General features: G+C 47.0%; 1 protein-coding gene across 4 annotated transcripts in view; it reads left to right on the top strand.

Annotated features, from left to right (window-relative positions):
• Positions 1-3499: 3499 nt before the first annotated feature.
• M1AP (meiosis 1 associated protein) overlaps positions 3500-15150 on the top strand; it is a 44019-nt gene continuing 32368 nt past the window's right edge. Inside the window, exons 1-4 of one of the 4 annotated variants that reach the window (XM_065663684.1) lie at positions 3500-3768; positions 4699-4831; positions 5472-5613; positions 6466-8128. The gene's annotated coding sequence lies outside the window, so the exon portion shown is untranslated. Of the gene's footprint in view, positions 4832-5471; positions 5614-6465; positions 8129-15150 lie in introns of all 4 variants that reach the window. The other 3 variants (XM_065663674.1, XM_065663692.1, XM_065663664.1) reach the window with 3 other exon arrangements.

The raw sequence follows: 15150 nt of genomic DNA, 5'->3' as shown, positions 1-15150 counted from the left end.
GCACATCACCTAGACGGAAGACATCGTAAACAAGGACAGCACACTGGGAGTACTCTGGTGGACTCCCATCGGGTTGGAAAGACTGCATGGGTACTAATTCAACAAAGACAATACCAAGAGCTGCAAACTCTGCTGGCAGTACCCAAACGTCAAGAGGAAACTGGGGAGCTGCATTGTTACAACATCCAACAGGATGATGAGAAAAATAGTGGTAATTCCCCACAGAGCTGCTGCAAAACAGCCTGCAAGCAAACCGATTGCTGCTTAGGCAAAAAGCAATGCAATGGTCTCAAACCAGGAAAGCAAATCAAGCTGAGATTTCCTGTGACAATGCTTTCAATTACATGAATGTACTTGACTGGAAGGGAAAAAACCTTCTTGAATTAAGCACGCAAGCAAGTTGAACAAAATAATTCCCTCCTTGTTCAAGCAGAGGACGTGGTTTTGCTCCGATTTACCGGCCCCAGGTGTTTCTATAGGAGGATCTAGATCTGTCCAGCTGTTGAAGGGACACTCTGCATTTATGCCAATGTAAGAGGAAACAAAGTCCTGCATCCAGTTCTTGGGCCCCAACTCCAGAGGGACGTGGAGCCGCGCAAGTGAGCCAGAGGAAACCATGGAGATGCTGAGAGGGCTGGAGCACCTCTGCTCCGCAGCCAGGCTGAGAGAGATGGGCTTGTTCGGCCTGGAGAATAAAAGGTTCCTTAAGGGGGGGAAACCTTAGAGCAGCTCCAGTGCCTACAGGGGCCACAAGAAACCTGGAGAGGGGCTTTGGACAAGGGCGTGCAGGGACAGGCCAAGGGGGAATGGCTTGAACCTGCCAGAGGGGAGACTGAGACGGGCTCTCAGGCAGAAGCTCTTCCCTGCGAGGGTGCTGAGGCGCTGGCACAGGGTGCCCAGAGAAGCTGTGGCTGCCCCATCCCTGGCAGTGCTCAAGGCCAGGTTGGACACAGGGGCTTGGAGCAAGCTGCTCTCGTGTGAGGTGTCCCTGCCCGCCCCTGGGCGGGGGTTGGAACTGGATGAGCTTTAAGGTCCCTTCCAACATGAACTATTCCAGGATTCTATAAAATGCAGAAGCAGGGAGGATAACTACAGGCAAAGTACAGACCAGTTGGCGAAAGCAGAGGGTAAATGGATTTCCTCTCTTGGCAACGTCCGAGGAGCATCTGCTACAATTACCAGACATACCTCCGCTCTCCTCTGTTGCTTCCCATTAGCAGAAACTTCTCTTTTCTTTTTGGTCTTGCAGCTGAAAGAAAGAGGTTAAAAACTCTTCTGGAACTCCCGAAAGGGTCTGTTCCGGCACGCACAGTGTCCACGCGAGAGCACGCTGCTCTGAAACAGAAGGGTTCTTTTATTTACCGAACAACAAGAACCGGGTTTTTCTTCAGCTCAAGAAACGGCTGACGTGAGTCCACCACAGCATCAACACTGACGAGGCTGACAGGCTGGTGTGCAGCCTAAAAAGCACACATGATCAGTGTGCAGGTCATGCGTAAAACTCATTCAAAACAGATGCACTCATATATAGCATCGTACAAGCAGGGTATTGCTGCAGCTGTCCCTTTAACACATGGCTTGTTTTACAAACCTATCTATCCTTACATCATCTTTATGTTGCTCCTCCTTGTACATATGAAAATAAACTGTTAACAAGTTAAGCTTTGATTTTGGAATTTTAATAAAGGTGGGGACACCCAAAGGATCGCACAGCAAAGTGACATTTCAAACGGATAGTGCAGGAAAGAGACGTTCATGGTTGAGGGGTGGGAAGGCAAAAACCAAAACTAGGTTTAAGAGTGTTTTTTATCTCGCTGCCAATGGAAAAGGTGGTACCTTCAAAGATCACCCAGGGTGTCTCAAGAAATTTTGTAGCATCCCATGTAGCTGTTCCCTGTTTCACACCACAACCAAAACTGCAGAGGCAATGGGCACAAAATGAAACACAGGACAGGAAAGTCCATTTAAACATTAAGAGAAAAGGTTTACTCTCCAGGTGATCACCGGAACGGGTTGCCCGAAGAACTTGTAGAGATCGCCTTGGAGATGTTCAAAACCAGAGTGGACAAGGCACCAGAGTCTGAGCAAGAGGTTGGAGTAAACATCAAGAAGTCCCTTCCAATCTCACCCACTCTGCGAGCAAGGCAGGATGACAGCCTTGGGCTGCCAATCAGAAGTAACTCACAGCATCAGCCTCTGTTCTAGAAACACAGTCGCATCTACCACAGGCAAACAGCTCCCACAGCTTTTCTTTGGGGCTCTCCTCACGCATCTCTTCTGGCCTTAAACACCAACAGTGACCCTCCCATCCCTCTTCCGTGCTGCGACCCAAACAGCTACTGCAGTGTTTCACATAAACACGCTTCCCTGCCCTCCTCCACCACAGCACCTCACAACTGCAGATGGTATCTGAGGGGCTTATCAGCGTGTGGTGCAGACATTTGATGTAGCTCCCACCTTACTCACTGATTACACTGATAACAATGGCTAGAGCATGTGTCGTGGTTTAAACAAATTCAGCCATAAACCCAACAGCCCGTCCACTTACTCCCCCGCCTCTTGCCCTCCCCCTGCTCCTGGAGGGATGGAGGAGAATCGAAAGGAATGCAACTCCCACGGGTTGAGATAAGAACAGTTTAGTAACTAAGGTATAACACAAATCACTACTGCTACCACCAATAACAATAATGATAAAAGAAATAACAAGAGGAAAGAATACAGCACCTCAACACCAGCCAACCAATAACTCGCCCCACTCCCCCCAGCCAAGCACCGACCTATACCTCGACCAGCCCTGCAGTCCCCCAGCCCTTCTGGGTAACTCCCAGTTACATCCCGGGCATGACGTGCTGTGGTATGGAATACCCCTTTGGTCGATTTGGGTCAGGTGTCCTGTCTCTGCTTCCTCCCAGCTTCCCCTCCTCCCTGGCAGAGCATGAGGCTCAGAAAGTCCTTGGCCAGACCAAGCGTTTGAGCAGTAACTGAAAACATCGGCGTTATCAGCACTGTTCCCAGGCCAAAAGATCAAAACACAGCACTGCACTGGCTACTGAGAAGGAGAAAAATGACTGCTGCTGCTGAACCCAGGACAGCATGGCTGGGTAAGGAAAGGGCAACTGGTGTCACCCACCCGCACTGTCCCACACGACGGCTAGACTGGAGAGGCATGGGTCTGACAGACGGACCACTCGCTGGATAAGGAATGGGCTGGTTGGTCGCACTCGGGTCCTCTCCTTCGCAGTCTTCCTGCAGCACTTCCTCCGCCTGACGCCACTGGGTGCCCCCTGAGACAGGGACACTGCGGGCCTGCCTGCATCCTGCACCTCTTCCTGCCCCGCCCCTCTTCCGCCCCTTTTCGGCACCGCCCCCCCGCCATCCCCATTGGCTGAGCCGCCTGACAGTCATTCGCAGCCCTGCCCCTCTTCCTCCCAGTTTCGGCACCGCCCCCCTTCGCTCCCATTGGCTGAGGAGCCTGCCAGTCAGTCGCAGATCCGCCCCTCTTCCGCCCCGTTTCGGCGCCGCTCGGGTGGGGCGCGGCCACGCGCTTTCCTGTTTCGGACGCAGAGGTTGTTTACCGGCGGCAGCAGCGCAGCTTGCAGCGCTGCCCCCGCTCCTCGCGGCATCGTGACGGGGGTGCTGGCGGTCATCCCCCCCCGCAGCTGCGCCACGTTCGGGGGCCGGAACTGCCCCGTCCGCGATGCCTCGCCCCGGAAGTCCCCGCGCTGCCGCTCGCCCGCGCCCCCCGCGTCCCAGGGGTGTCACCAGGAGGTGATCCGGACTGACCGGAACGGACCCGGACTGACCAGAACGGGCCTTGAACGGACACGGACTGACCGGAACGGACCCGAATGGACCCGGACTGACCAGAACGGGCCTTGGACGGACACGGACTGACCGGAACGGACCCGAATGGAGCTGGACTGACCAGAACGAGCCTTGAACGGATCCGAACGGACCCGGACGGACTCGGACTGGCCTGAACGGACCCAGACGGACCCGGACTGACCAGAACGGACCTGAACGGACCCGAATGGACCCGGACTGACCGGAACGGACCGGGACTGACCGGAAGGGATCTGAACGGACCCGGACTGACCGGAACGGACCTGGACTGACCAGAATCGGCCAGGACTGACCCTAATGGACCCAAACTGATCCAAATGGATCCGAATGGATCCAAACCTGACCTGGACTAGCCCGAACGGACCCGAATGGACCCAAATGGGCCCGGACTGACCCAAAGTGCTCTGAATGGACCTGAACTGATCCGGAGTGACCCGAAGTGACCCAAAATAGACCCCAAAATGATCTGAAGTGCCCCAAGGTGCCCCAAGTCACCCAAAAGGACCCGCAGTGACCCCAAATGGACACCCCCTCCGAAAACGAACCAAAGTGACCCTAAACTGATAAAAAGTAACCCCAAAGTGACCCAAACTGCCCCAGAACCACTCAAAATGGCCCAAAGTAACCCCAAAGTGACCTAAAGTAACCCCAAAGAGGCCCTGAAAAAGAGCTCACTTGACATAAAGTAACCCCGGCCTGACCTGGAGTAACCCCGGGTTGCTCAAAATCAGGCAAAATGACCCCAAGTAACCCCAAGGACCTGAAGTAACCCCAATGTGACCTCTAAGTGATCCCAATGACCAATAGCAAACCTGAAATGACCTGAAGTAACCCCAATTGCCCCTCCCCCCCCAGTGCCATTGCCAGTGGTGGACGTGGTGTGGGTCAGGGCCTCCCCCACCGGGATGACGCTGTCATGGCCGACACCACCTTCACCACCCGGGGTGGAAGGCATGTCCTGGACTAAGAGGTCAAATACTATGAGAAGGTGAGTGGGGGCAAAGGAGGAGATGGAGGTAATGGGGGCAATGGGGCAATGGGAGTGATGGGGGTGATGCGAGCAATGGGGGCACTGGGGGCATTGGGGGCAATGGGAGCAATGGGGGTAATGGGGTTGATTGGGGCGATGTGGGCAATGGGGGCACTGGGGGCAATGGGGCTGTGGGAGCAATGGGGTCACTGGGGGCAATGGAGCAATGGGGTGATGGTGGTGCTGGGGGCAATGGGATAATGGGGGCACTGGAGGCAATGGGGGTAATGGGGGCATTGGAGGCAATCGGGCAATGGGTGTAAGGGGGGCAATGGGGGTAAAGGGGTCACTTGGGGCACTGGGGTCAGGGCAATGGGGTTAATGGGGGCACTGGGGGCATTGGAGGCAATGGGGGTATTGGGAGCATTGGGAGAGATGTGGATAATGGGCATGATGGGGGTGATGTGGGTAATGGGCACAATGGGGGCACTGGGGGCAATGGGAATAATGGGGGCACCAGGGGCATTAAAAGCAATGGGGGCACTGGGGGCAATGGGGTCATCGAGTGCAATGGGGGCAATGGGAGCAATGGGGGCACTGGGGTCAATGTGATTCAATGGAGCCTTGCATTTTCTGATGGTGGGGGGGGTGGGGTGAGGGCCCCCCCATGTTCCTGAAGGTGCCGTTGGCAAGGGTGGAGCTGCGCCACGGGGGGCTCTATGGGGTGCGAGTCTGAGCCCGCTCCGAGGCCAGGTACGGGCACTTTGGGCCCAAGATGGCTGTGAGCACCCAGGGCACTGGTGAGGACACCCCCCCCCCCTCCCCGGGACCCCCCCATTGACACCTCCTTGTAACCCCCTGGGAAACCCCTGAGAACCCCCCCAAATACCCTCCCATTGACACCTCCTTGTAACCCCCTGGGACACCTCTGGGCACCCAGGGCCCCCCATGAGCCCTTTGGGACCCCCCAGCACCCACTGGGACCCCATAACCCCCCTGGGACACCCATAAACACCATAGGCCCCCCCGAGTCTCCTGCACCCTCTTTGGGCCCCTGTGGGACCCCCATAACCCCCCCAGTGCCCCCATAACCACCTCTGGGAGCCCCCCATCACACCCCCGGGACTCCCCCCCCAATACCCACTGGGACCCTCATAATCCCCATTGAATCCCCCCCAATACCCCCAATGGGCTGGTTGCTGGAACACAGCACAACAGCTGTCGCACCGGATTGCCTGCTTTATTGTCCAGTAATTTTTAGAAGCACAATTTGAGTAATTCTCAGAAGCTCATACATCCAGAGTGTGTGAGGCATTTCATGTACAGCAGCAAACTATCAACTCTCAGAGGCATTTCACTGTGAGATTGTTTTCCTTTCCTGGTGAAATCACATCCAGTACAGTATGTAAGGGGGTGAAGACTATTTAACAAGCCTCACATCATCATCCAGAAAATGGATGTTTATTATTGTCTTTAATTTAATTATGCAAATTCCAAGCAATTACTGCAGAACAGTAACATACCCCTTGGAGCCTGTTGAATTTTATGATGGACTGAGTCCAATTTTCTGATGAACTGAGTCCAGTTTGCCCTCTTCATGTAGACCAGACAGTGCCCCTCATATCGTACCACCTCCTCTCCTCTTTCCTCAGGTTTCTCAGAGCAGACACCAGTCCTTTGACTTCAGCATATGCTAGCCAGGAAAAATGGGGAGAGAGCGCAGAATATGGGTCTGGACCTATACACAGCCTTCCTGGGGAACTGTCCTGGTTTCAGATGGGATAGAGTTCATTTCCTTCCTAGTAGCTGGTGCAGCGCTGTGTTTGGGCTTTAGTCTGAGAAAAAGCTGGTAACGCGCCGATGTTTGGTTGTTGCTCAGTAGCACTTGCCCTGATCAAGAACTTTTCAGGCTCATGCTCTGCAGTGAGGAAGGGCACAAGAAGCCAGAGAGAGCTGGACAGGACACTGGACCTTAACTAGCCAAAAGGGTATTCTGAGCCCATTGCTTATCACAGTAAATTATTTTTTGGAAACTAGGTCAGATTAAGGCCCTGTCTGCCCAGTATGGTGCTTCTGGCAGTAGTCAGGAGGAGATGCTGACAGCAGGAATGTAAGGATTGAGCATGTACAGGTGATAATCCCTCCGAAGCATCCCCAGGTTAGGAACTTTTTCTAGGGCAAAAGTTTCATCTGTATCTTTCAGTTTAACAGCCACAGATGGAGTTTCATTTTGTGAAGTAATTCCAAAGCCATTTGGAACTCATTCATGGTTTTGGCCTCCACACCATCATCTGCTACCATCATCTGCCTATGAACTCTTAATTATGCCCTTTATGAGAAAATGCTTTTTTCCCCTTTGTTTTACATTTCTGCCGGATCATTTTTTATTCAGTGTTTCCTACCTCTTTTGTTAAGAGAAATAGAATCACTGAATAGAATCATAGAATAGTTAGGGTTGGAAAGGACCTTAAGATCATCTTGTTGGAACAGAGCAGAATTTTGTATGATAAAACAATTGTATAAAATAGTAGAAATAATTATGCTTGAGAAATTTATAAATCAATAGTGAGGTTTTGTATATTAGAAAATGTTGTAACTTTGTAGTTTTGTATCACAGCTGTTCTGTAACCAGTGTTGCAATGGTAGTCTTAGTAAAAACCTAACATAACCATATATGGTGAAAGGTGTATGGGTGGATTTAGAAAAGTATGTACTGGAGACTATACCCAAGTAGAACCTGTGCATAAGATAGCCAAAAGAGCATGCCAGAAGCAGTCAAAGGAAGATAAGAAAATGCTAGGGTCCACAGAAGGATCGGAATATACTCAAGTAAGGGAAAGGTGAAGAGGACATCCTGAGGAAGACTTCTTACTTCATCTGAGGAAGACTCTTACTTCATCGGAACGACCACCAGGCGACCACCAGAGGGGGCTGTGCAAGCGCAGAAGAGGCTGATGTAATAGACTGATGTGGCAATCCTTAATGCATATGTATTAGTTAAATGTTGTAACCCATGTTGAATATGTATTAATTGTGAAACTTTTAGGATATAAATTGCAGACGCGATGTGACGAGGTTGGAACCAGATTTGGGCGAGTGCCCCTGGTTTCCCAGTGCTGCAATAAAGCACCTCATATAACCATTCCGGTGGTTATGTGTTTGTTCCTATGCTAACATTTTGGCGACCCAGATGGGACCTCGCGGGCATTGCTGAGGCGGATCGCGTCTCGATCCCGCTCCAGCCAGCACCGAGAGATTCTCGGGGGGCCATCGACCACGACCGACCTCTGCTGCTCACGACGGACCTCTGACATGGTAAGAAAGGTGCTTTTATTTAAGTTATGGTACCAATTTCCAGTAAATGTATGGTGTATTGACCTTTGGTAAGGTCTCGTAAAAGCCTGCCTGTTACACGCGGCGAAAAACTGCATTTGGCTGGGCTAGTAGTAAAGCCTGCCTGTTAGACGCGGTGAAAGCTGCACTTGGTTGGGGGTAGAGAGCTCTCGGGGTAAAAGCCTAGGCGCTGTCCGTTAGATACTAGCGAAAGCTCTGCAGGTTCGGCAAATGTGGTTTTGGTATTGGTATTTGTGCTGCGGGATCAGCATCTGTCTGTATAAATTTTATAATATAGTGGTGTGTGTGTGTTGTGAGAGAAACTTGGTTTAGAGATTGCTTTGTGATTACAAAATGCTGCCAATTCCTGAGTCATCTCCGTTAGGTTGTATTTTAAGCCATTGGAAGAAGGGTGGATTTGGGCAGAGTATGAGGAAAACCAAACTAATTGATTATTGCAATGTATGGTGGACACAATATGAATTAGAGGATCAGGAAAAATGGCCTGAGAATGGAACTTTACAGTATAATACAATCTTGCAGTTGATGTTGTATTGTAAAAGAGAAGAAAAATGGGATGAAGTACCATATGTGAATCTTTACTTTAAGAAACAATGATAAGTGGCAGAAATCTTGCGGAATAATGGTTGTTAAGGCAAGCAATGCTGAAGAATGCAAGGGGTGTGTTGGAGAAAAGGAATGTGTGAAATGCCTTGCCTTAGGGAATAGTCGGTGACATCAAAAGGAGGAGGAAGATCTTGGCTTGTTAGTAGCTCCGCTAGTGACAGATGAGGAAAGGGGGGAGCAGGAGGAAAGCGATAGTGATCTTGAGAGTGAGGAAGAGTGTGAAAATAGGGGAGGTCGAGAAATAAATTCCCCTGTCACCCCAGTCTCACACAGAACTCGCCGGAGGGGAGGGCGAGAAGGAAAAGCACAGCCTCAAACAGCTAGTGCGGTGCTTGCTCCTTTAAGGCAGGGAGTCAGAGTTGAAGGACCAGTGTACGTTAAAATACCTTTCTCTCCCGGGGATTTGGTTATATGGAAACAATCGGCAGGAACATATAGAGAAAATCCTGATAAAGTAGCTCGAGTAATGAAGATGATTATGAAAACTCAAACCCCGGACTGGGATGATATACAAGTGCTTTTAGATACCCTTATGGATTCAACAGAAAAGGAAATGGTGGTGCAACGTGCTTGGGAGAGGGTCCGGGAAGATATAAAACAGGGATTAGTTACGGGAAATATAGATCAAAACTTCCCGATGGAAGACCTGATGTGGAATTATAACACACAAAAAGGAATGAGAAATTTACAGAGATACCAAGACTGGGTAGTTTTTGGAGTACAACATGCTATGCCCAAAACAATAAATTGGTCAAAATTGTTTAATGTTAGACAAGAAAAGGCAGAATCACCATCTGCCTTTTAGAAAGACTTAAAGAGACAGCAAAGAAATATATGGACTTAGATGTGGAAATGGAACAGGCTAAAGCACAATTAGCCTTGATTTTCCTGGGGCAGTCTCAAGATGATATCAGGAAGAAACTGCAAAAACTAGAAGGGGCAGATCTGCGAAACCTGGATAGGCTGTTAGAGGTGGCTTGGAAGGTGTATAATAATCGGGAAAAAGAGAGCTCCCGGAGACAACAACAAAATTTACTGGCAGTAATACAGGGAAGAGAACCAGGATTCTCTAACCCTAGGGGAAGAGGACAAGGAAATATGCGAGGATGGGGATGAGGCAGAGGATTCTATAATCCAAAAAAGGGAATGAGCACAGAAAGAATAGGATATAACCAATTTGCACTTTGCAAGCAGGAAGAACATTGGAAAAATGAATGTCCATCCGGGGGGGGCAGTTCATGTCAACAAGCAATCCTTTTGCAGGATCCGACATGGCTAAAACAATGGTGTTGGGGGAATTTGTCAATCAGAGCTGACTAAGCCAAGTAGAAAATAAGAAACCCCTTGTAAAAATCCAGCTAGGAGAGGAAGAAGTAAAATTTTTAATAGATACAGGGGCCGCTTATTCAGTTTTAAACAATTTGCACGGAAAAATAGGAAAGAAAACTACGACAATTGTGGGGGCCACAGGGAAAGAAGAAGTACAACCATTCTTGCAACCCCTAGATTTACGATTTTGAGGAAAAGAATTGACGCATGAATTTTTATATGTGCCTGAATATCCCATTCCTCTATTGGGACGGGACTTACTGAGTAAATTGGATGCTACAATTGTTTTTGAAAATGGCGAATTGATAATGCAAATCCCTGAATCCAAAACAGGACAGATTTTAGTCCTTAAAGACAAACCTATCCACAAATTCCAAAAGAAGTGGAACAGGCCGTAATACCAACAGTTTGGGAAACAGAAATCCCGGGAAAATCAAAGGCAGCTCAGCCGATAATAGTCGAGTTAAAAGACGGGGCTAAACCAGTAAGGGTTAAACAATATCCATTGAAGCTAGAAGCAAGATATGGGATGATAAAAACAATTGAGAAATTTTTAAAATACAAGATTTTAGAAGAATGTGAATCAGAATATAACACGCCAATCTAACCAATAAAGAAACCAAACGGCGAGTATAGATTAATACAGGACTTGAGGGCAATAAATGAAATAACAAAATACATCCATCCGGTGGTAGCAAACCCTTATACATTGCTAACATCTGTGAAGGAAAAGTATAAATGGTTTACAGTGATTGATTTAAAGGATGCCTTCTTCTGCATTCCCCTTGACAAAAGTAGCAAGAAACTGTTTGCATTTGAATGGAAAAATCCACAAAATGGACAGAAAACACAATTGGCATGGACCAGACTTCCACAAGGATTCAAAAACAGTCCGACCCTATTTGGAAACCAACTGGCCAAAGGATTGGAAGCATGGACCACACAAGGAAAAATACAGGTACCGAGATCACAATACCTTTTGCTACAATATGTAGATGACATTTTTATTGCAACAGAACAAAGATCTCTGTGCATAAAGGTGACAATTGAAATTCTGAATCAACTAGGCTTAAAGGGTTATAAAGTCTCAAAAGAAAAGGCACAAATTGCATGCATGACTGTGTTGTATCTGGGATGTGAAATTTCACAAGGACAGCGAAGGCTGGGAATAAATCGCATAGAGGCAATCTGTGCTATCCCAGAACCACGGAACTTGCATGAACTGAGAATATTTTGGGGCACGACAGGGTGGTGCAGACTGTGGATAATGGACTATGGACTAATTGCCAAACCCCTGTATGAGGCCCAAAAATCACATGCCTTTGTCTGGGACAAACAACAGAGAGAAGCTTTTCAGAAATTAAAAGAAGCACTGACGAAATCACCGGCATTGGGGCTCCCAGATTTGACAAAAGATTTCCAATTATTTATCCACGAGAGACAGAGATTGGCATTGGGGGTATTAACTCAGAAACCTGGGAGCTGGAAAAGACCAGTGGGATATTTCTCAAAACAACCGGATCCGGTGAGTGCAGGATGGCCCTCATGCTTGAGGGCAGTAGCAGCAACTATTATTTTGATCCAAGAAGCTAGGAAACTAACTTTGGGAAAACACATTGATGTATTTGTGCCACATATGGTAACCACTGTTCTGGAACAAAAAGGGGGGCATTGGTTGTCCTCTAGCCCGATGATGAAATATCAGGCAATCCTAATGGAACAGGATGATAAAAGCTTGATAACTACTAATCTGTTAAACCCAGCAGCTTTTCTAGGAACAGACTTAGAAGAAGGAACTCTTGAACATGACTGCATAGATGTCATCGAACATACATATGCAACCAGAGCGGACTTGAAGGATGCACCTCTGGAACAACCAGACTGGGAACTCTTTACAGATGGAAGCAGTTTTGTGGAAAACGGGACACAATACACAGGATATGCTGTGACAACGCAGCAAAAGATAATCGAAGCCAAAGCACTACCTCCTGGAACATCAGCCCAACGGGCAGAATTGATAGCTCTTACAAGAGCATTGGAACTGAGCAACAACAAAAAGGTAAATATATGGACAGACTCAAAATATGCATTTGGTGTGGTACACATTCATGGAGCATTATGGAAAGAACGGGGACTTTTATCTTCACAAGGGACTAACATAAAATATCAGAAGGAAATTTTAGAATAATTGCTGTGCAAAAACCTAAACAAGTAGCCATCATGCATTGCAAGGCACATCAAGGAGGAACTTCAAAGATACCTGAAGGAAATACATTAGCAGATCGGACGGCTCGCCAAGTAGCCCGGAAGACATGGAACATGATGGCTTTGATACCTCTGAAGGTAAGCCCACTCCACACCTATCTTCCACAAAGCCCAAACTATTCAACAGAAGATGAGAAATTAGCAGGACTCTTAAAAGCCCAAAAGAACTCTGAAGGGTGGTATGTAACAACAACAGGACAAGTAATAGTGCCACCAGCAATAATGCGAAAAATTCTACAAACTGAACATCAGAAATGTCATTGGGGTGCAGAGGCATTGGTAACTTATTTAAAATGAGGAATAATTTCCACACAGATGTTAACTATGGCAAAATCAGTGGGATCAAAACGTGAAATTTTTTTGAAAAACAATCCGGTAGTAAAGAGGCAAGTTGAGATGGGAAGAATTAGGATAGGAATGGAACCAGGAGATTATTGGCAGGTTGATTTTGCAGAACTACCAACAGTACAAGGGTACAAATATCTGTTAGTAGGGGTTGACACTTTTTCCGGATGGCTGGAGGCCTTTCCCTGTCACACCAATCAGGCAAAAGAAGTGGTGAAATGGTTGCTTAGAGAAATCATCCCACGATTTGGAGTCCCTTTAGGGATATCATCAGATAGGGGTCCACATTTTATTGCAACCGCAGTACAAGAAGTTAGTAAACTATTAGGAATATCATGGAACTTACACACTCCTTGGAGGCCCCAATCTAGCGGACAGGTAGAAAAGATGAACCAAACAATAAAGAGACAAATCAGTAAAATATGTCAGGAGGCCAAAATAAAATGGCCACAAGCATTGCCTATAGCTCTGCTACGAATTAGAATAAAACCCAGAAGCAAAATGTCAGTAAGCCCCTATGAGATCCTCTATGGAAAACCATACGAGGCACCGGAACCCAACCCTAATAGCCATATTAAAGGGAATCAGGATGTTTATAATTATGTGCTGTCTCTCAGTAGAACCTTAACTCGACTGCGGAGCACTCAGTGGTGTGGAATAGGCCACTATCTCTGGAAAATCCAGCACATGACATGCAACCAGGAGACCAAGTATACGTCCAGAACTGGAACGAAGAACCATGAAAAGAGTGGTGGGATGGACCGTATCAAGTACTGTTAACTACATTCACAGCAGTAAAGGTAGAAGGAATAGATTCTTGGATACATTATACACGAGTAAAGAAGGTTCCAAAAGTTTGGGAAACACAGGTACTAGGCCCTACGAAACTAAAACTGAAATGTAAATAAGATGTCTGGGTTCTATGACAAAACTTTGATTGTCATTTGGTCATTAACACAGCTGACAACTGTTCCTATCCTGGCAATTCCTCAGAAAGATGTTTTGACACAACTTAAAACAAGATGCCATTCTGACTTGCAAGTTCACAGAAACCATTCCGATAGGAACACCACCAACAAGTGTAGTTTGGAAAAAGATAAATGGTCCTATAAGACTGGATCTGCAATTGGCCACAGCGAAATTGAAGTTACGAGAAAAAGGGCTAAAAGATCAGTAAATTCAACACAGATAATCCAATCATATCGTCGAAATCCTGAGGAAAATTTAATGATAGGTCTGATTGAGGATTTCGCAAAAATGAAAACCACGAGCAAAATAACAGCATGTTTACCAATACCCAAAGCGGCAGGAGAACCAATTGAATGGGGAATAATAACTTTTCCACTTCCAGAAACCAATAAAACAGTGGCCTGTCAGGAAAAAGAAACAATAAAGAATATGACAGCTACAGAACATCAAAAGGAAGGAGTTCTAGGTACCTCTATAACAGAATCATGGTGCAAAGAGAAATTAAACTCCCAATTCACTACCTATGAAGGAATTGGAAAATGCATTTATGATAAAGAAATTAAAATAATTCAACAAATAAGAGAAAAGACGTGGAAGTGCCAAGAGAAAAATAACTCAAAAGAAACTTGGGATACAATTTGGTCGGTAGGTATTTTGCAAAAATTTCAATACGGAGGGGAAACACCTTGATGTTTCAGATGGACTGGAAAACAAAGCATAACAGAGGACATGAACTTATTAGCAGTAAATAGAGTCAGTTGAAACAAGACTGAGAGTGTCCCCTGTTGGAATTGTACTAAGGTTCTGGATTGTGACACCGACCCTGAAACAATTACGATGCCCCCTGTTAGAATTGCCTTGATGGCTGGATGTGCATGTCGAGGACTGAAAGTTGGAAGAGAAATAATACAGGCCCCTATTAAAACCCCATATCTAGTAAACTGTAGGTATTTGACAGTACACAGTATGGGACATTTAGTATGGGCAGCCAGCGATGGAACCTGGACTACTCACCTAACAATGGAAGGTCCAGTTAAAGAAATCACTTCAGGGTTACCCACACTCTGTCCAATATGGAAAAAGTCACCATTAAGAGGCAAATTGGAAACCTTGCAAATTCGAACAAAAAGAAGTGTAGACGATGAGGATACTTGGCAGGAACCTCCACAGGTACCAAAGTAGGATGGGCCCTAGAATCCCTATTCGCCCAGGTAGCAACCTACCGAAATAGAGAAATTATTTATGACCTGATTGGTCAAACAGAAAGATTGGCCAGAATAACAAAAAAGGGATTCAGAGATCTAAATTTGCAATTGCAAGCAACAACCAAAATGACCTTGCAGAACAGAATGGCATTGGACATGTTATTGATCAAAGAACATGGTGTCTGTAAATATTTAAAGGATAGAATAGACCATTGTTGTATTCACATTCCTAATGTAACTGCAGACAGAGAATACAATATTTCT

The sequence above is a fragment of the Lathamus discolor genome, chromosome 1, assembly GCF_037157495.1.
Source record: "Lathamus discolor isolate bLatDis1 chromosome 1, bLatDis1.hap1, whole genome shotgun sequence".
Lineage (NCBI taxonomy): Eukaryota > Metazoa > Chordata > Aves > Psittaciformes > Psittacidae > Lathamus > Lathamus discolor.
Note: the sequence above shows the minus strand (reverse complement) of the source record. Positions and strands in the feature narration are given on the sequence as shown.